The following is a 24,257-nucleotide window of genomic DNA, read 5'->3' as shown; positions in this document are numbered from 1 at the left end:
ACTTGAGACATTGGACTCATGTCAAACACCCTCAGACATCCTCCTTGCTAATGTCTGGGACTTGGGTCAAAATTGGGAGAGTTGATGAACCTGAGTGAATGTTTGATAAGTGTGTGTTATGGTCAGCAATAAGTCACTTGTACATTCCTTTGGTGGCTTTGCTTCTCCAATCCTCTGCAGTGCTGTCCCACTGGCTGCAGCAAGATTGTTGGAGGGCTGCTTACTTTCTTTGGGGCAGGATGCCCTTGAGCAGTTGAGGGCTTTTAAGATTGGGCTTCTGACCATACCGTCTCTTCTTTGTGAATAGCAGTCTGGGTGGGCTGATTGTCAGACAACTGTGGGGATAGTGATGGGAGGACGAATGCTGCCATCCTGAGAAAGGACAACAGAATTTTGCAGTATGGAGCCAATGCCTCTTTCCTTGGGCGGTGCCTCAGTGATCAGTTGGAGCAGAGTTCACTACACTGTAATGCATTGAAAGATTCTTTTTGCACTGACGTCCACAGCCGTGATTGCAGCAATTTGAGCATGATTGGTAACAAATTGAAATTTCATGACCTCAGTTTGAACTTCCACTGCAATACTCGAACTGACTTCTGTTTGTACTGCACTAGATGTTACGATGTGGGCATCAGGCTCTGCACTGTGCTGTGCTGTGGTGTGTACATGTTCTCATGAAGTTAGCAATAAATTTGATGCTGAAAAGATCTGTTCCGAGCTCTGCACACAGCCCTAGGTCAAGTTGGAGCCAAGCTCCTCCATGCTACTGGACAGTAACAGTAGGCAGTCAGTCATGTCTGTTAATGCACCAAGCATTCCTCTGTACATGCCTGTCAGCTTTTTCTGTATACTATCCAACCGATAAACTCTTCTTAGTTTTATGGAATGGAACCTTTGTGCAAACTCATACTTTAAGGTGATGGTGGTGGACATGGAATCCTTTATCGTCTATCTTGGTGTAGTTTAGTCATGCCCAATGTGTCACCACATGTACATCGAATTTCTATGCAAGTGTCTGAAGTATGTGCAGTACTACTGTCTCAACTGATGGCTGCGTATGTGTGTTCTGATTGATGGTGTTTGTTTATCGTAAATGACTTGCTCCATTTGGTCTTCACAGTCTCACACCACTGCCTAAAAGATGGTAGTTCTTGGATATCTGAAAGCAAAAAGACATAAGAATGTGGTTGAGAATGGAGAAGTAAGAGGTCCATGCTGAAATTTGTTACAAATATCAAATTATATGATCCATATGTTTTAGAAATAACTTGTTTAATTTCAGGGAGTGATATTTTAAATGCAAGATAAGTTTTAAAAAAAGAACTTGGGTTTGATAAACTTGTAAACACCGTTAAAATAATTACAATTCACAGGATGGTTCATGTTTAAAGAGGTTAAAGTTAGAGATGTGAAATGGTAAACGATGGTTACCCTCAATTGAATTTTTAATGGCATGGTAAATCTGGTAAAATTACAATCGTTCCCCTGTTAGAGATACAGATTATTTATATGGGTCCCAGAATCAAAGGGAAGGTAAATTTAATTTGCTTGAATTTGCTTATCTGGCTCCATGCTGGAGGTGCCCATTAGTGTGGGGACGTTTATAGGGAGGCTTTCTGGTTTCATATTTGTTTATTTTTTCACAGAAAAATGCAATTAGAGTTTGAATTGGTTCAGAAGCAATCAAATGTTTTGGAAAAGAAGTATAAGACCATAATAAGTCGGAGAAGTAGTGGACCATTTGGTCCGTTGAGTCTGCTATGCTATTCAATGAGATCATGGCTGATCTGCTAATCTTCAACTCTACTTTGCTGCTTTTCTCCAGTCATCACCCTTATGGATTAAAAATCTGTCTATCTTAGCCTCAACTATTCTTAATGGCCCAGCCTCAATATTGCCCTGTGCATTACCTACCCTCATTGAAAAAATATCCTCTCAATTGCTGTCGTAAATTGAAGAAATTAAGTCTGTATTCTCTAGAGTTTCAAAGAATAAGAGGTAGTCTCATTGAAACTGACAAAGTTCTTACAGGGTGTGACAGGGTGGATATAGTCAAGATGTTTCCCCTGGCTCGTGATTCTAGAACCAGAGCACGTAATCTCAGGATAAGAAGCAGGCCATTCAAAACTGAGAATGAGAAATTTTTTTCACTCATAAGATAGTGAATCTTAGAAATTTTCTATTGCAGTGGGCTATGGAAATTCAATCATTGGGAAGACTCAAGACAGAAATTGATAGTTTCTGGAGACCAGTTACATTGAGGGAATGCAGATAGTGGAGGAAAATGGCACGGAGGAGAAGATCAGCCATGATCTAGAATGCAGGGGCAGGCTTGAATTGCTTCTGTTTCTATACTGCCAACTTAAAAATCATTGGTCTCCCTTGTCATCAAACGTAATATCTGCAGCTTGTACGTCATTGCAGGATGAGAGGCATGTGGGATCTGAGAAAGTAGATTGGTAGTTATATCATTAGCCCCCATAGTCATTGACTATGGTCTCTGCAAAGGCTGCCCAATTATGATGACCACCATCTACTTATTAGAGATGAGGACATGCAGCTGTGCCTGACCCTTGTTTTGCTTCCTTGAGCTGAATTTAATGTAGCCTATAATGGCAGGAATCATAGTGATCAGGCCATTTAATTGCAGTCAAAGTATTGTGTTAGTCTTCTGATGGCTGCAAAACATCCCCAATTAAGTTGAAGGGTGGAAGGGGCTGATGGTGGCAGGATGTCAGTTAGCTCATTGATGAGCCAGTTGACACTCATTATTACTGCAGTTCACTGATGAATCAGGATTAAATACAAGTTACACAGTTGCTCTCACTTCTAGAGACTGTACAGCAAGAGTTTGCCAGCTCTTTTGTTTCGGTCGCTCGCTAAGGTTATAGGACTCAGGAACGAGGGGGGCACTGCAAGTCAGCATCAACCTTTTTGCCAATACCCCTCTAATTGACTGACTTCTCTTGACAGATGGGACTTCTGTCACCAGGTCCTGAATCCCATGGAAGGCCCAATGCTGGCCTCTAATACCATCATACTTCTGAATTGATAGAGGCTCCTCACCATTTCTCTGAGTAATGTGCAAAACCCTGTCAGATCAGCTCATTCCTTTGCTTACAAGAGACAGGGGAAGCATGTCAGTGAGTGTGTTTCAAGGAAAACAGTCCTAATGTATTTAATCTGTCTTCATAACTGAAATTTCTCATTCCTGGAAATACTCTTAAATCTTTTCTGCACCCTCCCCCATGTCTTCACATCCTTCCTAAAGTGTCATGCCCAGAACTGGATGTAGTACTTAAGCTGAGGCTGAATTGCTGTCTTCGTAAAGTTTGGCATAACCTCCTAGTTTTTGTACTCTATGCCGCTGCCAATAAAGGCTAGGATACTGTCTACTCTATTAACTGCTATCTTTTTGACTGTGCACATATAGACCCAAGTGGATCTGAGGGCGATTTAGCCCATTGAGTCTCCTGTGTCATTCAATGAGATCATGGCTGATGTGACAATCATCAAATCCACATTCCTGTCAAATCTCCTTAACCCTTGATTACTGATTAATAATGTCTCTATCTCAGCTTTGAATGTACTTAATGACCCAGCCTCAACAGCTTTCTATGGTGAATAATTCCATAGATTCACTAGCCTCTGAAAGAAGGTATTCTTTCTTATCCCTGTCATGACTGGGTGATCCCTTAATCTGAGATTGTATCCTGTGGTCCTGCTTGTTACTCTTCAAAGAATTCTACTAAATTTGTCAAGCATGATTTTCCCTTCATGAACCCATGATGACTCTGCTTGATCATATTAGGCATTTCCAAAGACTTTTATGACATACTTTATAAAAGACTTCTAACATTTTCCTGACAACAGATATTAAGCCAACTGGCCTCTAGTTACAAAAGCGTAGAGCTGGATGAACACAGAAAAATTTCTGAAGAAGGATCTAAGCCCGAAACGTCAGCCTTCCTGCTCCTCTGATGCTGTTTGGCCTGCTGTGTTCATCCAGCTCTACACCTTGTTATCTCAGATTCTCCACATCTGCAGTTCCTACTATCTCTGGCCTCTAGTTAACTGTTTTTGAAATTAGGCTGTTACATTGTCAGTTTTCCAATCCTCCAGTATGTTTTCAGAATCTAAGGATTCTTCAAAGATTATGACCAGTGAGTCCACTATTTCTGTTGCTGCTTGCTTTAATATCGTAGGATGCATCTCATCAGATCTAGGGGACACATTGGCTTTCAGCCTTATTTGGTTTCCCAGTACCTTTGGTTAAAAACTATCGTATATATTTCCTCATCCCCATTTGCCCCTTGGTTGTTTAGTAGTTTTGCAATGGTGTTAGTGTGTTAAACTATGAAGACTGATGCAAAGTACTTATTCCCTCTATTCCTACACCCCTTTTAGTTTTGTCCCCTTCATTTTATATCATGTCTCGATGTCCTTCCTATGAAAATGAATCATCTCACGTTTCTCTGTAATGAACTTCATCTGCCACTTTTATGCCCAATCCACCAACTTGTTTTTTTTGATATTCTACACTCATCCACACAGTTTTAAAATGCTTCCAAGTTTTGTCTCATTTCCAAATTTTGCAATTTGCCCTGTGTATCAAGGCCTGTGTCACTCTTATATATTAAGAGAAGCAAAAGTCTGTTACCGTTGGTCCCAGGAGAACTGCACGACAAATCTTGGTTAAGCCCGAAGACCATCCATTAACCACTACTCAATTTCCTGTCACTTGACCAAACCTACAATCAACATGTTACTAACACTTTTATTCCATGAGCATTCATCTTTCCTCTTCTTGGAGATCACTTATCAGCATTGGGTTCCAGTATCTGCTGTTGACAGAATGGCTTTTAAGTAGTGCAAGTTAACAAAGAAAATTACGGCACAGGAACAGGACCTTCAGCCCTCCAAGCCTGCGCCGATCCAGATCCTCTATCTAAACCTGTCGCCTATTTTCCAAGGATCTATATCCCTTTGCTCCCTGCCCATTCATGTATCTGTCTAGATACATCTTAAATGACGCTATCGTGCCTGCCTCTACCACCTCCACTGGCAATGCGTTCCAGGCACCCACCACCCTCTGCGTAAAGAACTTTCCATGCATATCTCCCTTAAACTTTTCCCCTCTCACCTTGAAATTGTGACCCCTAGTAATTGAGTCCCCCACTCTGGGAAAAAGCTTCTTGCTATCCACCCTGTCTATACCTCCCGTGATTTTGTAGACCTCAATCAGGTCCCCCCTCAACCCCCATCTTTCTAATGTAAATAATCCTAATCTACTCAACCTCTCTTCATCTCTAATTGCCCAGAGAGCAGTTAAGAGTCAAACACATTGCTATGGGTCTGGAGTCACATGTAGGCCAGACAGGTAATGATGCCAGTTTCTTTTCCTAAAGGACATTAGTGAACCAGATGGATTTTTCCGACAATTGACAATGGATTCATGGTTATCATTAGATTCTTAATTCCAGATATTTATTGAATGTGCATTGCATGTGCATCAAGCAAGCAGCCATGCTACAAAAGTCTTAGGGGAATAGTCCTCACTGAAGTTCATTGAGGCACCTGTCAGGGGGGTGCTGCACAGTAAGTGAAGTGCTGCCTCCAGCACATGTCTGAGGATTGACTACAGTCAGGATTCTTCTCAGGGTGCTCAATGGGTCTGTGCATCTGCAATCCAGTGAGTGGGTCACAGTCAATCTTGTGGCTCCATAGCCTCAAATCTATGTGCTTAGGCTAATGCGGTCAGAGTCATGTACATTCACCAGTAAAGGGTCTTGTCACATCTTGACTGGAACTGTCGGTTAGGTTGATCAAGGGGGTGAGCCATGGTCAGTCCGTGGGTTTACCACAGAAACAAAGGGGTAGGGTGGGACCAGATGCAGGCCCATGTAGATGGCTTGGGTGAAGACCGAAGGAGATGTGGAGCCTATGGGTATTATGGGAATGGTTACTGGGAAGGGGATTTGGACATTTGGGGGCTCACCAACATGTCGTGGCGCAGGCAGAAAGCCACTAACTGAGGAGAACTCACTTGCAACGGGGAAGAAAATGGTGACAAACTCAATTGGAGTGGGTGGTGTAAGTGGGAGGAAGCTGCAGGACACACCAATGTGAAGGATTTTAAAGGGAAAGTACATTTATACACACTGCTCAGGACGCACACCTACAGGGTCTCAAATCCCTAGCCATTCTAACCCATCCTGTTTGCCTTGCCAAACTTTACTGATTAACTCATTCTCCAACATTAAAAGGCCTGGGAACGAAAAGGGACGTTGAATGACAAAAGTCAAAGATGTCAGCAGGACCCATTGCCCTCGAAATACCTTGCTCCTTTTACTTTCAGATGCTGCAGCAGGCTGTCAACACAGACATTGATCCATGATATCCATCATGTGGGGTCATGAACTTACACCTCATGCTGGAAACTGTTACAATCAGTGTTACAAGGAGAGACAAACAACCAGACGTAAGGTAAAAGCAGTGTAATTTATAAGAAGGTGCCAAATAATGTTACAGTTCACTGTCACCCATACCACCAAACTACCCTCAATAGGTTTTCTTCTGCCTCTGACAGATATGTGTACAATGACAATGTTTCAAAGATATTTGGATAACTACATGAATAGGAAATGTTTGGAGGGATCTGGGCCAGGAGCAGGCAGGTGGGACTAGTTAAATTTGGGATTATGGTTGGCATGGACTGAATGGACCGAAGGGTCTATTTCCATGCTGTATGACTCCATGACTTTCACTTACGGAATATTTTAGTGTAGTCACTGGTTCCGCAGCAGGGGTAGAGAGAGCCTGCTCAACCCTGGAGCCTTGGAGGTTTGGTCAGGCAGGTCTGGTAGCATTTGTGTTTGGATGGGCCGCTACTGTTGAGTCTTGCTACATGTAACTGGACCCTCAGAGTAAACCTCCCAGGGTCAGAAGGGAGCAAAAGGATGGAGGGCCTGGCCACCTCTGGAATGACCTGAGCAGAGGCCTCTAAGGGGACTATAGGTTGTGCCTCCTCCTGCTGGGTGCTTCCAGGCATTACCCTGTCAGTTTGGAGTCCTCACCCGGTTCCCTATCTCCCTGTCACCATGCCTTGGATCCTGAGGACCAACGGTTGGGGCTATAGAGTGCAGGTGTGTGCACCTCTCCAGCAGACTCTGAGAATGTTGGGGCTGGCTCTCCACGGCATCCACCAACCTGCCCTGGAGGCAGCCACTTGATCACATGACTCATTGCTTTCTGGGCAATAAGTGCCATTGTGCCCTGCATACCTGTTTGCGGCTCTAGCTCCTACCTGTGCATGTCCCTGATTGTCAACAGTACAGGATCCTCTCCAGCCTGGGGTTGAGCAGGTGCTTAGTCTCTGGCAGTCCTTCAAGTGCCAGTGGCCTGGAGCTTTTTTTTCTCAGCCATCTATGGAGCTGTTACATGGAGGTGCTCACTAGATTGTGATCTCACATTTTTTAAGCTTAACCTTCCTGCTGAGATGTCGGTATCTGATCTGGTGGCATGGGGTGGAGGGTGGGTCACAGGAGGCAGCCTTTGCAATGTTTCCTCTGAGGCCTTGGTACTCTCATCCTCAGGTCAAAAAGGTGGCTTCTGTGGTAGCTGGCTGTTACAATATGGGGGTGGTAGACATGGTGGCAGTATGTGCAACAAAAAGTGAAAGACATTGGCGCGGCCAGTGTTTAGAAGTGGTGTGTAATGAATGACACTGGCAGCAGGATTATGTTGAGAATTGCAGTGGAATGAAGAATGGTACTCACTTGATTGGAAGAACATGGATGGTTAGGTATCTAGAGGTCTCTAACAACTTCTAAAAATATCCTTGACCCAGGAAGGTGGCTTCAGGATGCCCGTGCTCACCTGAGTACATAGCAGCCATTTAAAGATGGCATATTTGCAAGGGATGCTGGCCTTACATCTAAGTGTCGAGTTGTTCTAGGAATGGCAGTAAGTAAGGTGGGACTGGAATTGGAAGAGATGTATGCTGTAGGAGCGGATTTGGTAGTTAATGAAGTGGGTTTGATAAGATACGGCAAGATAACTCGCTATGGCTCATGGCGAAAACCTTCCAAAAAACCTGATGTAAATTACACTGAGACAAAAAAACATAAGGCAAGTGGGACTAGTTAAGTTTGGCATACATGTAATGGTTTCCCTTATATTAATAAGAATTTCTAATGCAAACTTGAATAAAAATATTTTCAGGATTGTGTCATATTTCATTTTACTGTTGATGCAAATTTATTTATTGAGTCACTGCATTTTATTTTTCAGCCATTAGACTTTGAAATTCTCCATGACTAATTCTTATATAACTGAATTATATTTACATAACTGAATTGTACTTGAATTATGCTTTTGTAAGTGAAGTTTTAAAAGAGGATTTTGGTAACTTTTTCGTCTCCTCTCCCAAATGTACTGGCATCTGTTGAGACATGCTTTCACAGTTGTCCAGCAACATCTAGTACTGGATTCAAATGACCATTCTTCATATAAGCGTGCATCAATGTGATATATCTTGTTAAATTTCCATATGCGCCTTTTCCAGCAGCTACCGTCATCTCTTAACCAAGGCAGCAGTGAAAATTTGGAGCACCCATTTGCTCCAGGATGAGCACAAACTAGGAATTTAATCTGGAATCTGCCTGGATTTGTACAGTTCAGCCGCACAATAGACTAAAGCCTTGATATACTTCTGGAGCAAATACAATTTTTGTAGAAGTACCTGGATTTTCCATCTGCTGAAACTCTAATTCATGCTTTTATCATCTTCAGAGCCAACTATTCCAATCCTTTAATGGCCTCCTTTCTTTCACATTCTATTAAGAAAACATTCAAAATCCTCCCATCTTGGGGGTGTAATTTAGTCTCTATCATGACCAGTGATTAAAAATAAATGTGAAATAGACCAATTAGATCTTCAAATGAGTTTATACTAAATGAATTAATTATATTGTGTATAGAAGATTTTGTATAATTTTGAATATTTAGTAAAATTCGTGGAATGTATATTTTTGTGTTATGTGTATATATACATAAAACTGAACGTATATTCATTTTACATTGTTTATGTAAAATCTTTATTGGAAGATTTTATGCTCTAAACCTAATGGCAGCTGGGAGTGATTGCTTGGTTTCCAAGTGGCACGACCACATATTATGAATTCATAGTGAACCAAAACTTCAGCCGTGCAAGTCAAGAGAAAAGAGTGTGATAAGCTGGGTGATTATGAACTGAAAGACAAATGAAGTGAGCATATAGGGAGAGAAATAGAACTTTAGGAAATGGGAGGCTGTTGTTAAAAAAAAGGAGGGAAGCAAAGGTGAAAGAAGAAACCACAAAAGATGTGCATGCTTCAATGACTGTCAGAAGCATAAAATAAATGGAGAGTTAGATTTGCTTTTTAGTCAGCATTCTGTCTAATTTGACAATGATTTAATGAGCCACTTCTCTCTTTCTCTCTCTCTCTATTTGTGTCACAAGGATCTAACCCAGCTATCAAAATATTTGATTCATACCATTTGATTAATCAGGGCTAGGTTGGAGGCCTTTTCTAGTATTTTGTTTATTTATTTGTGGGACATGGGCGCAGCTGGCCACCAGCATTTTAATGCCCATCCCTCATTGCCATTGAGAAGGTGATGGTAAGTTGCCTTCTTGAACTGCTGCAGTCCACATGCTGTAGTTTGACCCACAGCGCTCTTAGGGAGGGAATTCCAGGATTTTGACAGGATTTTGTGTTTGTTGACGGGGTTCAGGTTGGAATGCCAGGCCTCCAGGAATTCCCTGGCATGTCTCTGTTTGGCTTGTGCTATTGTGGATGTGTTGTCACAGTTGAATTCGTGTCCTTCTTGGTCCGTGTGTATTGAGAGACATAACCAATTCCCACTGGTCTCAACTGGACCTGATATACAAAGCACTGAAAAACAGAACCAGAAGTAATACCAACCACCCCAGCAAATCGAGGTAGATAAATAACAAGTGGGACACAACATCAATACTTGACCGGAGGTGCACTGACGATGTTACCTAACAGGGTGACAAAACGTCTGCAATCAAACACACCAGCTAAGCGAGCAAGTCTGCAACCTCAACCATGACCTGAGCAACAAATCTTCTGAAAACTTTAGAAAATTCATGTGTCATAAAATCCATAAATTTACATAAACCAGTCAATACGTAGAAAATATCTTTTCAATGCTTCTAAATAAATCTTATTTAATATGATCTTTACATTCAATTCAGAATTATGTATTTAATTGTAATGCATGATAAACTGACATAAATACCTTGCTTGAGCACATTGAATCACCTTGAATGGAGTTCCGAAAAGGTCACATTGAATTTGAAATGTTAACTGTTTTTCTCTCCGTAGATGCGGCAGACTTTCTGAGTTACTCCAGCACTTCTGTTTTTATTGGTTTTCAAGTATATTGCATTAAAATGGCAGTGATAATGAAAAGGTTATGATCAAGGACATGTCAAGTTTTAGGTTTATGAAAAAGTAGTCCAAAAAAACTCGCATCACAATGTTAAAAGCAAATTGTTACAGCATTTTTATTGTTGGATTTTAGAATATGGACCGATTAAATTTTACAATGGTCCAACCATGTCCACACTTCAAAAGATTTCATGGGCTGTAAACTGCTTTTTACTATCCTGATGTCATGCAAAGTGCTGTATAATGTAAGTCTTACTTTTCCATTCATGAAGCTTCAAACCTTTAGAGAGGCCCAAAAAAGAACAGATCTCTATCATTTCAAATCAGTCTCAAGTATCATTGCTATATACAGTAATGTTCAGGCTAGAATGCCCAACAATCAAAGATCAAAAATTGGTTAAACTGCCTTAGTCACTACACTAAACAATTTTCAGTTGTAGTAAATGAATATATTTTCTATAATCTCAGTGCTGAAATTTGGAAAATGTTCTGATCTTTGTCATTTTTTAAAGCAGGAAATTTTTAGAAACATGCAGATGTCATAAGGGCTAGATTTTGCTTCAAGAGCCTAACATTGGAACTAAACGGGTGTCTATGCCCATCCATGCCAGCAGAGCAAATGGCTTACCAATTTTCTGACAGACAGCCTCCTAATTGACCATTTCTACCATTCTCAATTTGAGTGGTCTAATCAGAGGGTTGGCAGCCTGCCAGCTTAATAGAGATACACTTGCTGGACTACAAAGTAGCGCATAAATAAAAAATAAAACTCACCTTAGGGATAGAGGCAATCTGCCGGATTGGGTTCAGCCAAAGTGTGACCTTTTTATATTCACAGCCTCATCAATGGGACATTTGAGTCTTTGTCTCTGATAATCCCCCAGCCTCTCACAGGCGTCTTTGGTTGTATTGAGCTGGCAGTGTCCACATTCCCCCATGGCAAAATGCTGGCAATACTGCAAAAGTGCCCATAATTTGAGCTGTAAGAAGGATTTGCTGCCTGCCTCCAAGGATATCTAATCCTTAATCTCTTCTGCCAGTTGGATTGTATTAAAGAACTATTTTAACACAGTCACTGAAATAACTCCACAGGTGCTGGTATCCTGTCACCAAGTCACCCTTTATTTAGACATGGAGACTGATCCACCTCCCTCAGAGCCAGCTCTCCGAGCAAACAGGATGTCTGACACTCTTGTTCTCATCTATCACCCAGGACTCTGTGATTGAACCAGATCAACAGACCCAATCAGGGAGCTCATTCTATGAGGTCCACCTAGCTGACCTTGTTACAATCACTACAGACAACCTCCCCTATTTTTTCAGTTCCTGTACCTCCAAGTCCCCTATCACTTGTCTGTGCCTACTACTATCTCCTACATGGCAGTCCAAGGAAATAGCAATAACTAGGATCCTGCTATTTCATGGGCCAGACATCGAAGATGTGGTTGTGGATGTCTCAGTTTGGCACATATAGGAATATTCCAGTGAGATAACCTCATTACCTAAATATTCTGGCATTCCCTGAAGAATCCTGTTACATCTTGTCCAACTGCAGAGTAGAATTTCTTCCTTTTTAAAAAAATATTGAATTGACAAATTCAGCACATAGAAACTTTAACAATAAATATTGTGCAGAATTCCTAATATGGTGATAGGTGTATAATTGATAAAGGTAGCTTCTGATGTCAGCATAAACATTGATTAAACCATTTAAACTAAAGGAAACTTATTTTAATCACTTCTGTGTAGCAAAAATGCTTGTCATGTATGTTTGCAGAGCTTTTGCTACCTTAGAGCATGAGCACAGTTTTCCGTTGTATGAATTGTCTCTGGCAGTCTGGATGGTCATTGATTTATAATGTGAGTAATGTTTTCCAAACATCAGCTGCAGCCGGTCTGTTCAGCGACTGGTCCTCAGTCTCATCCAGATCATCTATTTCTTCTTCATCTTTGCCCTCTCTCCTGTAGCTTCTGGTAAGGTTTTGATTTACTGCTGTCATTTAATAGCTTTCAGAAATTCAGAAAAAGAATGGTAAAAAGTGACACTCACACTCATTGATAGAGCCAACATTTTTTCAGTGATTTTCCGGATGGAGATGGCACAGATTCTTTGGCAGCTACTGTGGTATTTCTGAGCTGAGCAAAGCAGAAATCTACACGCTGAATTGATTGATTTTAAGGCATTTTGTTTCTTCAATACTAACCTGCAATATGTAAGTATGACCTTAACATTTTTGCTACTGCAGCAGAAGCAGAGAATCATTGAAGAGTTAGTAGACATTTACAGCTTGGGACGGATAGTGATTCTTACATTGCCAGTTGAAGTCCTTGTAAAATTTCAAGCTTGTTTTGACTTGATAAAGATGATCAGTTTGTGAGCACTGTATCAATATTAAGATTGGCTTGCTGCTTTGGGGTGGGGCTGGTGGTGTTGGTGGTGTGTGAGGATGAACCACAAGTTGCATCATAAAAGTTTGGGAGACAATCTTGGAGTTAGTGTCACAGACCATGGCCAGGAATATTTTGCTTCTGCTGAACCTCACAAAATTCTTTCAAATGCTTAGCTGGTCTCTTTTCTGTAGGCTGCATATACTGATAATAGCCTAGCACCCAAATAGTGCAAGGCATGCTCTCATTCGTAGCTTCAGAATCATGCAGTGGTGCAGAAGAAGGTCATTGGGCCTATCAGGCCTGTGCCAACTATCTGCAAAAACAGCTCATGTAGTCCCAGACCTTGCCTTTACCCCATAGCCCTGAAAATCTTTTCAGATAATTATCCAATTCTCTTTTGAGAGCCATGAATGACTCTACTTCCACCACACTGACAAGCGGAGCATTACAAATCCTAACCACTCCCTGTGTAAAAATAAAATTCATGTGTCACTTCTGGTTCTTTTGCCAGTTACTTTAAATTGGTGTCCTCTAGCCCTTAATCCTTTCATCAATGGGACTATTTTCTCCCTATATATTTTTGCCATGTAACTTGGACATATTCATCAATATTGCCTACATAAAATCCAGGGTATCACTTGGAGAGACAACATCTCCAAGAAGAAGTGTTACACAAGATTGATCAGAGGTGTGTATAGGACCTTGTGACAGAGTGATTACTGAGACTGGCAGGACATGTATTTGAATTCTCAGTCATATACCCCTCACTCACAGCAACAATAGAATGGAAATGACACCAAATGGAAAAAAAGAAAATGGCACTGGTCAATAATGCCCTGGTGCAGTATCAGTATTTAAGGAGCACCTTCAAGATTTGATCTCAGAATTGAAAAACATGGGGTCAGAGGGTGAATCTTCCCCCGAAATGCCCAGGAGAATTCAGTCAACAGGATGACCAATCAGAGAAAAGTTAATCCCTTAAGTAAAATGGAGAAAATCTCTGTGTAGTGTTCCTCCAACTACAAGCTGCTTCTCTCCCGTTCACTAGTGCTGCTTTAACTTGTGAACATATCAACAGAAAACATGGGAGAGAAACAGCCTACCATCAGAAGCAGTTAAGAAAGTAGGTATGGGTAGTGAGGGTGGTATTGGGGGAGCTAGATCTGTCTTTGGCTGAGGTTTAGGATTTTGAGACATTTGCTTGGAGCAAGGATTTTGGGCCTTTTGTCATGTGCCATGACCTTTGCTGGGCCTGGGTTGAGGCTGACTTCTGGGGGCAGTGGGTTGATGTTAAAAGAGGTGTGGAGAGGGAGGATGAGGACGATACAAGAGGGGTATAGGAGGAAGAGGAAACTTCAATAGAGATGGGAAGGCCACAAGAAGGGTGGGGGGAGGACGGCTGCAAGGAAGACGAAGGAGAGAGGCTGCAAGCAGGTGGGAGAGGGGAAACAAGGCTGTAAGGTGGGGATGGAGTACGATGTAAAGGAGAAAGAACAGTTTTAACCCTGTTAATACTCAGCTAACTTTGAAAATTTGAAATTATTGAAGTACTGAATTCCTTGCGAATGAATGTGGAATGTATTTTTGACCCCTGTGAGACATTACCTGGGCTGGAGTCATAGAGTTTCCAATGAACCAGGATGTGGTGGAATCTTGCTGCTCATTGTTTTGCATAGTATCAAAGGAACTAAGCCCAAGCGTGGCCACACACAGCCTTCTCCTCCTCCTTCCGGGAACCTTTCCACACGGCATTTGGGAGAGGAGGAAAATCCAAGTTGAAAGTTGACTTTCAACCTCTACCAGTGGTACCCAGAGATTCCAACCTCTACTTTCATATGAATTCATTGAAGTCATTGAAGTCTAACTCAGAGTGTGTGCCACCAGATATAAGCAGAAAGTTAGGGTTAGTGAAACTTAACTTAGCTCGATCCTGGTTCCCACCACAATCCATAACAATCAGAACTTGGGGCCTAGTCTGCCTCTTTACGGCTCTGCTTCTTAACTGAAATGGCCAAAAAAAGTTGTATTAGTCAGCTCAGCTACTTGGCACTTTTAAATGCTCATTCTTATTAATTATCTGTTTATTATTGTTTTATTGCTTTGGAAATGGTTTACTTTTTAATCAAATGTTGCATTTCTGAAAGTTCCTCACTGTCCCCTCCTAAATGAGAGAAATACTGAAATTGACTGCCCACCACCATCCTTCAACAGGCGGGAAGTTTGGATAACCCTGCTCTAATTGGATCAGTTGTAGTAGGCTGAATAGTCCAATATTTGAATCATAAAAGTCCACAAAGTACTTTAAAGTCCTCTTGATGATTGACTAACCAGATAAATCGATAGGGCAGGATTCAACATGTCACTAGAAGGTTTTAGATTATGTTTGCCCCAGGGGATCCATTAGCAGATCTTCCTCAGAAAGCAGCAATACTGAAGAAAAATATATTCAGTTTTATATAAACATCAGAAAGAAATATCTACATTTTGTTGAGCTTGCCTCTTCCAAAACCACCATTAATTCTTGGATTTCCTGAAGATAGCCAGTAAATGTGTTTAAATTGAAATCAACATAATCAATGGGATTTTCAGTCAGTGGCAGTGAATTAATGATGACATTTGCCATTGAGTTCAAAGAAAGGTGCCCACTAAGTTGACGAGATGGGACTTCATCCATTGTAGATATAGTCTTTATTATAATTCAATTTAGGGCAGATTACAGGGAATCTACAGTGACCAGCAAGTGTTTCATCAAACAGGCAAAGTAATTAATCATATTGAAGAGTTTTTATTGGAGAGTATACTGGGAAGTAAAACTATCCTACATTTTTAATAATTCTACAAAAAGCAAAATGAAGATTGTGACAGACATATAAGTTAAGATAGGACTGAAAGTTCCTCAGACTGCAATCAGTAAGGATAGGCAACAATAACTCCTCCACAATAATTCTCAAAACTGGTGATCGCAAGGCTGCATTCTCACCCCCTTAGTATACTCCTTATACACTTACAACATGTGGCCAAATTCAGCTCCAACTCCACTTACAAATTTGCTGATGACACCACCATCGTGGGTTAGATCTCAAATAATGATGAGACAGAGTGGAAAGAGACAGACAGCTTAGTGGCATGGTGTAAAGACAACAATCCCTCCTCAATGTTAACAAAATGAAGGAGCTGGTCATCGACTTCAGGAAGTGGAGTGGAGGACACGCCCCTGTCTGTTTAATGATGCTGAGGTTGAGATGGTCCAGAGTTTCAAGTTCCTAGGAATAAATACCAACAACAATCTATTCTGATCCATCCACATCGACACTACAGTCAAAAAAGCACATCAACACCTCTACTTTCTCAGAAGGCTAAAGAAATTTGGCATGTCCACAATGACACACTTTTATCACCATTGAAAGCAGCCTATCCGGGTGCATCGTAACTTGGTATGGCAGCTGCTCTGCCCAAAATAGCAATAAGTTACAGAGAGTTGTGAATGCAGCCCAGTCCATCACAAAAAACCGCCTTCCTTGCATTGACTCTGTCTACACTTCTTGCTGCCTCAGGAAAGCAGCTAACATAATCAAGGACCCCTCCCAACCCAGAAGGCAGAAAATACAGAAGTTTGAAAACTTGTACCAACAGATTGAAGAACAGCTTCTTCCCTCTGCTATCAGCCTTATGAATGGACCTCTCATATTTTAGAGTTGATCTTTCTCTGCACCTTCTCTGTAGCTGTAACACTACATTCTGCATCCTGTTCTACTACCCAGATGTACTTATGTAAGGTATGCTTTGTCTGGTTAGCATGCAAAACAATATTTTTCACTTGTACATGGGACAATAATAACACATCAAAATCAAATCAATTCAAAATATCCCCACCCCTGGCCTCATCCCATGACCAACTCTCCCTCATCCAGGCCTCCTTGACCTGACACAACCTGTCCAATCTTCTCTCCCACCTATCTGCTTCTCCCACCTCACTGACCAATCCCCAGCACAGCCTACCTGCACTCACCTATCACCATCCCACCTACCTACCCCAGCCCCACCCCTTCTCTGTCTATTTATTTTAGAGCTCCCTTCCCCCTCCCCCATTTATGAAGAAGTTCCCGACCAGAAACATCAGCTTTCCTGCTCCTCCAATGCTGCCTGACCTGCTGTGTTCCTCCAGCTCCACACTGTGTTATCTCTGACTCCAGCATTGGCAGTTCTTACTATCTCTGAGTGAAATCAAAAATATGATTTTTTTAAAAAAAGTTAATTGTTACAATGTTAAAAGTTTTTTTTTTAACCTTTATAGATATTTGACACAAATATAGAACACAAACGTATAAAGTTTTTTTTCAGTTTTCGAGACCTTATTGAGCAATAATTATGACTAAGTACATTAAAAATCCAGTTGTGGCTCATTCAGCAAGGTGTAAAAATGGAGGTTTTAATTTAACAAAGTGATTTATAAAGTTTTCTGTTTGTGGAGACTTCAACAGCACACCCTGTGGAAGATCAGAGCAATAGTGACAGCAACATCTGATTTCCTGTATTTACCCCCTAATGTACAGATGGCAGAAATTACTATTAGTTTCAAAGTGAACAGTGGCAATGTTGGAGATGGTTACAACTACAAAAACTAGCTAATTGTGATCTGGTGTTATGACATGAATCCCATTACCTAATTAATTTGCATCAGAGCAGAATCTAACATATCCTCAGCCAATCGTAGTTCATTCACTCAGAATAAATCCATTGCCATTCAAATTATACTATTATGACATGAAAAACCTGAAAAGCTCATAAAACCAAATAATTAAGTCTATGGTGAAGAGTTAAATACACAATTCCTATTTCCCACTTAATCTTAACAACACCAGTATTACTCTTTCCTGGGAAATCGGGAATCATCCATTTCTAATGAAGGGTCTAGGCCCGAAACGTCAGCCTCTCTGCTCCTATGATGCTGCTTGGCCTGCTGTGTTCATCCAGCCCTGCACCTTGTTGTCTCATCATCCATTTGTAATTTGATCACTTCAGCCATGTTATATTTGTTGCACTAGATGGCAGTGCAGTCCAGTCTAATCTCGGCCTTCCACTAACATTATCAGTTTGAGGTAACTGAAGCTATATTTAACTTTCAGTTTACTTCTATTAATGTTGTAATCCTGAAATTCCTGTTAAAGCATCTTGTTTGAATCCATGTCTGAATCCCTCCAAATAGCTTTTGCCCTACTATTGTACTCAAATACTTCATAACAAAATTAGAAGTGGTGTTCTGTACGACTACACAATGGTAAACAATCGTTCATTACACTTCTCTATCTGTTTGCAGCCTTTGACACAATTGACCACATCATCCTCTTCAGTGTCACTCCAGCGTCATCTTGCTGGGTGGGACATTATTCTCTACTCCCTAGCCACCAATTCCACACACGCTTCCTATTTGACTCTGAGTTGATCATATACAGGTAATGTCATGAAGACTGCCCATTTTCACTTCTATATCATTGTTTGGCTCATGTCTCCATTCCGCCAATGAATCCCTCACCCAGGTCTTTGTTACTATTTTACTTGACTATTCCAACACACACCTGGTCAGCCATCTGCTTCATAGCCTCCAAAAACTTAAATTCATCCGAAACTCTGCTTTCACAAAAATATAGAAAATAAGAACAGGGGTAGGTCATTCAGTGCTTCAACATAATTATGTCCAAACAGCCAACTTAATAGACTGTTCCCTTTTTCTCCCCATACCATTTGATCCCGTCAGTCCTATGATTGTATCTAGTTCCTTCTTGAAAACTTTTCATGTCCCAACGTGCACCAAGTTTGATTCAACTGTAACCTTTGTGCAGGCTAGCCCACATAGGTTTCTGCTTTTTAAATTCTTATCCTTGTTTTTAGATCCCTTCTTCATCTCATCCCTCCCTAGCTCTGTAATCTCCTCCCATTCTCCAAAGAGCGCAATCCTCCAATTCTTATCTCTTGAGCACTTAAAATTTTCATCACTCCACCATTGATGATTGTGTATCCATTACCAGGATCATAAAGCTTTTTTTCATTCATTCATAGGACGGGCATGTCATTGGCTGGGCCAGCACTTATTGCCCATCCCTAATTGCCTTTGAGAAGGTGGTGGTGAATTGGCTTCTTGAACTGCTGCATTTCATTTGGTTAGTTATACCCACAATGCTGTCATGGGGGTAATTTCAGAATTTTGACCCAGCAACGTTGAAGAATTGGCATTATATTTCCAAGTGAAGATGGTGTATGGCTTAGAACAGAACTTACAGGTGGTGATGTTTCCATGTACCCTCTGTTGATGTCCTTCTAGATGGTAACATTTGTGAGTTTGGAAGATGTTATCTAAGGAACCTTGGTGAGCTACTGTAGTGCATCTTGTAGATGGTACACACCACACTTACTGAGCATCGGTGATGGAGGAAGTGAATATTTGTGGATGTGGCACTATTGAAGCAGGCTGCTTTGTTCTGGATGGTGTCAAACTTATTGAGTGTTGTTGAAGATGCACTTTTCCAGATAAGTAAGGAGTATTCCATTGCATTCCTGTTTTGTGCCTTAGAGGTGGTGGGCAGGCTTCCCTCCAGGGAGTCAGGAGATGAATTGCTGCAGGATTTCCAGCCTCTGATCTATTCTTGGAGCTACAGTATTTATGTGGCTACTCAAATAAAGCAAAATACTTCAAATGTTGGAAATTTGAAATAAACAGAAAATGCTGCAGAAACTCAGCAGGTCTGGCAGCATCTGTGGAGAGAGAGCAACAGAGTTAAAGTTTCGAATGAAATATCATCATCAAATCCCTACAGTGTGGAAGCAGGCCATTCAGCCCATCAAGTCCACACCACCCCTCCAAACAGCAATCCCACCCTGACCTACCCCATCCCTGTAACTCTGCTTTTCCCATGTCTAACCCACCTAGCCTGCACATCCCTGGACACTATGGAGCAATTTAGCATGGCCAATCCACTTAACTTGCACATCTTTGGACTGTGGAAGGAAACCCAGCCAGATACAGAGAGAATGTGCAAACTCCACATAGACAGCCACGTGGAGGTGGAATCAAACCTGGGTCCAACACACTGTGAGGCAGCAGTGCTAACCACTGAGCCATCATGCCATGCTCTGTTCTCAAGAAGAGTAATATTAGACTTGAAACATTAACTCTATTTCTGTTTCAACAGATGCTGCCAAACCTGGTGAGTTTCTCCAGCATTTTCTGCTCTTATTTATAAGGGTAGTGGAGTTCAGTTTCTGGTCAAAGTTAACCTCCAGGATGTTTATGTTTCCTCCCTAAATCACATATTTCCCCTCTTTTCTGCTTTAAGACAATCCTTAAAATTTACTTAATATCCCTCATACATTTCTATATATAGTTTGTTACTACATTTTGTTTGATATACTCCAGAAAAATTATGTTGGATAACTTACTGCAGTAAAGGTACTAATAAATTAATGTTGCCATGTTTTTTTTTCTTTATTCATTCACAGGATGAGGGTGTCGCTGGCTAGGCAGCATTTATTGCCCATCCCTAATTGCCCAGAGGGCTGTTAAGAGTCAACACATTGCTGTGGGTCTGGAGTCACATGTAGGCCAGACCAGGTAAGGATGGCAGTTTCCTTCCCTTCCTTCCTTATTGATGTATAATCAATTACATATCGAAACCATATTGAAAGATTGGTTGTGTAGTTAGAAAATTGCCTCAGTTAAACATTTAAACACTATTAACAATGGATACTGGCTTAGTAGCTTTCTCTAAAATGACAATTTTGGCCCAAGAAGTCTGTACTAACAAAGATATACTAAATCTTCACTTTCCAGCACTAAAGGTCTTGTACTGACCATGTAATTATATATTATAATATGCACTTGTGTTAAGGCTGTTCTGCGTTACAATCATATTTAACTTCAAACTTATTGGAAGGAAGTTGACATTTAAAAAATGCAAGTCAGCATCTCTTTACAACATTGTCATGATAGCATCTTGAATTCATACTGATCTCTATTTAAGCAGAGGATGAAAGCAGTATTGGGACCTAGAAAAGCTTTGGAGTAATTGAATCTGAAGATGACAGTGGTGTGGACAAGAGTTTCAGCAGCAATTTCCTTTTGGACTTGACCAGTGTGTAAATGGATTACATAATGGTTGCAAGTAGATGTCTTTCTGACAGAAGGAAGATATGTTGAAAGCTCAGTCCAGCATTGAATAGGATAATAAGGGTATAAACAGTCTGATAAACCTCAAGACAGTTACTGTAGCTCACTGGAGTTGCACCATTAATTGTCACATTAACACATAATTTTCTTCATTATATCTCAAAAAAGTAGCAAATATAATCAACCAAAACAACTGTGGATGCCGTAAATCAGGAACAAAAACAGAAGTTGCTGGAAAAGCTCAGCAGGTCTGGCAGCATCTGTGAAGGGTCACTGGACCCGAAATGTTAACTCTGATTTTTTCTTCACAGATGCTGCCAGACCTGCTAAGGTTTACCAGCAGCTTCTGTTTTTGTAGCAAATACAATCCTTTTATTCAAGAAGGAGGAAGGCTGTATGTAGACCAATTAACATGACATCTGATATCTGGAAGGCATTGGAATCATGAAAGGGATTATACCTTAGAAAAACATGAAGTAGTCAGCAAGAGTCAACATCATTTCATCAAAGAGAAATCATGTTTAGCCAATTTGTTGGAGTTCTTTGATGGAGTTACATGGTCTGTGGATAATGGTAAATCTGTAGATGAGCTGTACTTGGATTTCCAGATGGCATTTGATAAGGTGGCACACAAATGGTATTTGCAGAAGATAAAAACTCATGGTGTAGTGGTGTAATGCATTGATAGAAAACTGACTGGTTGGCAGAAAATAAACAGTATGCATAAATAGGGCTTGGATGTGATAAGTCTTCTGGGTCACACCCTGGTCTTTGCCTGAGCCTAAATTCATCAGATCCCAATCTTTCATCTACATGGCCCAGTTCAATTATCTCCTCCTCTTTATTGTCTCTTAATTTGAAGACTATATTTGATCTAAACTGATTTAGTGGCATACCACAAGGAATTGACTAACATTCTGTGCAATTGAGAATTTTAAATATATATTTAGATAAGAAATTTGAAGTATTAGATGAAAAGTTTGGTGGGGGGGAAAACAAAATTATTTGGGATAGATTTATTTTTTCAATGAGGAACCGTTTAAAAGCAACAGTACAACTGCAAACAAATGCAAAATGCCGCAGATGCTGGAAATCTGAAATAGAAACGGAAAATACAAGTAATACTCAACTGGTATGAATTCTACACCTGACTCCAGAGTGGACAGTGTGATGCGCCAAGGTTCCCAGCGCAAGGCGTCAAATTCACTTTAAAAAGCGGAAAATGCTGCCAATATTCAGCGGTTCAGGGCTGATTATAACTGAAAGGTTGATGTATCTGCCCTCTCCACCTATACTGACTGACCTGAGTGTGTCCTCAGCATTTTCTGTTCGTGTTTCAGATTTTCAGCACATGCTTTTTTTAAAAATATAAATCGTCTTTAGCGTGTTCAATGCTCAGTTGGACTCTCTGAACAAGCCAGAGACGGACACAATGATGTTATAAATGTTTTTTTTGTGCGTGAGAGTGGTTGTTTCGACACACAGCTACAAGACAAACACACTCTCATTTCCAAAGCTGCCGAGGTAAGCTAACAGGATGGAGTGGTCAAATGACCTCGGTGGAATTTCACTTGCTATTTGCAGTGCAGTGTCCCTAAAGCCTGGCAACATGCTGATGATGGCTGTAAATCCAATATCTTATTTCAACTGTCTGGCGTCATCCAAACTCACATTTCTTAACGTTGGAAGAGCAGAGAGAAAACTTTAATTTACTTTGCAATTAATTTACCAAACACTACACCTTTCTCTGACTCATTCTGATTCAATTCCAAATTTCCTTTTGTCTTCGGTGTGAGGTAGACTTTTATTGTTCTATGTCCCTCTCCAAGGGGCTGGGGAACTTTTTGGTGTTTATGCTCCTCTCACGAAAAGCAATGCATCTTTTCCAGAGCCCGTGACCTGATAGTTGCTTTTCTTTAGAATAACTAGGCTCGGGTGCACCGTGTGTTTGCCGGAGCAGGTATTTAGCTCCCATGCAGTGGGGTGGGGGAGGCGAGTTTGCAGACTCGCACAAATGGTTTGAGAGGATGACCATTCTCCTGGATTGGAATCGCGAATATCCTAGCTCTTCCGGCATCCTGCACGCAGGGCTGCGATGTGAACAGAGCCTGTGATCGCAGCAGTTGGCCAGAGTGTGTGGGAACCAGTGTGCAAGTGGGGGAATATGATGATGTCAGCGGGCGACAACTTTCTCGCTTAGTTATGGCGGAGGTCAACTTGAGAGAGTTGGCCAACCTTCGGATTTCCAACACGGCAGCGGGGATCGGCGCCGAGTCCTCACCCGGCTCCCTCGACCTTTAAAGGGACAGCGATCGGTGAAAGTGTGAGTGCGGTTGGGTGCACTGGGAAAGGGTTAAAGCCGCCGTTTGTTCCCTCTTGTCTGGTTTTATTTTGTTGTTGGTTATTGAGGGTGGCTGTCCCTATTTGCAGGAGGGCCCAAAGCGTCGAGCTTGTAGGCTGGTCCCAAATTTTTTTTTAAGTTTTCCTCCCTCATCTTTCTCGACCCGAAAAGACTGCTCGGCGTAAGGCCGTTTCCCTTTCGGCGGAACTCGCAGCGACTATTGTAGAAGTTGTGCACACATTGTGCAGTCTGTCTGAGTGCCCAGGGTCAGCGGGGCTGCTTTCTCCTCCGTTACACTTACTCGATCTATTGTGTGCTCACATCTTTTCAAAATCCACCGAGTTCGGAGGAGGTAGTGCTGGTGGTGGTGGGGGGAGGAGGTGGTGTTAGGAGGAAGTAAACTCAGAATATTTCGAGGGGCACAGAGGAGAAAACAAAAATTTGTCTGGTTCGCCCGCACGGTGTTTATTCGAGCAAGGACACCGTCAACACACGCCGGGGTTTCATTCGGTTGAAAAATCCAAACACCTCGCCAGTGACTCAACTCCAGAGGGTTGTCACTCTCGCTAACTAATCTGCCGTGTGACTGTGAGAAGGTTTACTTGTTTCAGTGACCGGAGAGAATTCTCACGTGTACGATTCAGAAAGCATTCACGCGTGTCCTAAATCACACACACACAGGCACGATGGTGGTGGTCTGTGACTGTCTCTGTGTGTGTGTGTCTGTCTGTCTGTACGTGTTTGGGCTGGGGTTGGTGGTGGGTGGGGTTGCGAATTTTCACCCAACTCTTCAGGCAAGTGGTTCTGCCGTGCGAGGCTGCTAAAAGGGGAAACACCCATTCTGGAAATAAACTCCAGACGTAGAGATCCTTTCATACTAATCGATCATTAACTGTAATCTTTG

At 41.5% G+C, this 24,257-nt stretch overlaps 1 protein-coding gene and 1 long non-coding RNA gene across 7 annotated transcripts in view; both read left to right on the top strand.

The window, feature by feature from the left end:
- The window catches only part of LOC125485108, a 13,725-nt gene extending 3,408 nt beyond the window's left edge, over positions 1-10,317 (top strand). For 2 of the 4 annotated variants that reach the window (XR_007263878.1, XR_007263879.1), the window contains exons 2-3: positions 6,359-6,486; positions 8,567-10,019. This is a non-coding gene — a long non-coding RNA (uncharacterized LOC125485108). Of the gene's footprint in view, positions 1-15; positions 1,202-6,358; positions 6,487-8,566 lie in introns of those variants that run through there. The other 2 variants (XR_007263880.1, XR_007263881.1) reach the window with 2 other exon arrangements.
- Positions 10,318-23,001: 12,684 nt separating this feature from the next.
- raf1b (Raf-1 proto-oncogene, serine/threonine kinase b) overlaps positions 23,002-24,257 on the top strand; it is an 88,338-nt gene continuing 87,082 nt past the window's right edge. For 2 of the 3 annotated variants that reach the window (XM_048606359.1, XM_048606360.1), the window contains exon 1: positions 23,002-23,335. The gene's annotated coding sequence lies outside the window, so the exon portion shown is untranslated. The remainder of the gene's footprint in view (positions 23,336-24,257) is intronic. The other variant, XM_020510866.2, reaches the window with a different exon arrangement.

Source organism: Rhincodon typus, chromosome 16 (assembly GCF_021869965.1).
Source record: "Rhincodon typus isolate 14 chromosome 16, sRhiTyp1.1, whole genome shotgun sequence".
NCBI classification, from domain to species: domain Eukaryota; kingdom Metazoa; phylum Chordata; class Chondrichthyes; order Orectolobiformes; family Rhincodontidae; genus Rhincodon; species Rhincodon typus.
The sequence above is the reverse complement of the archived record's forward strand: the minus strand, read 5'-3'. Positions and strand labels throughout refer to the sequence as shown.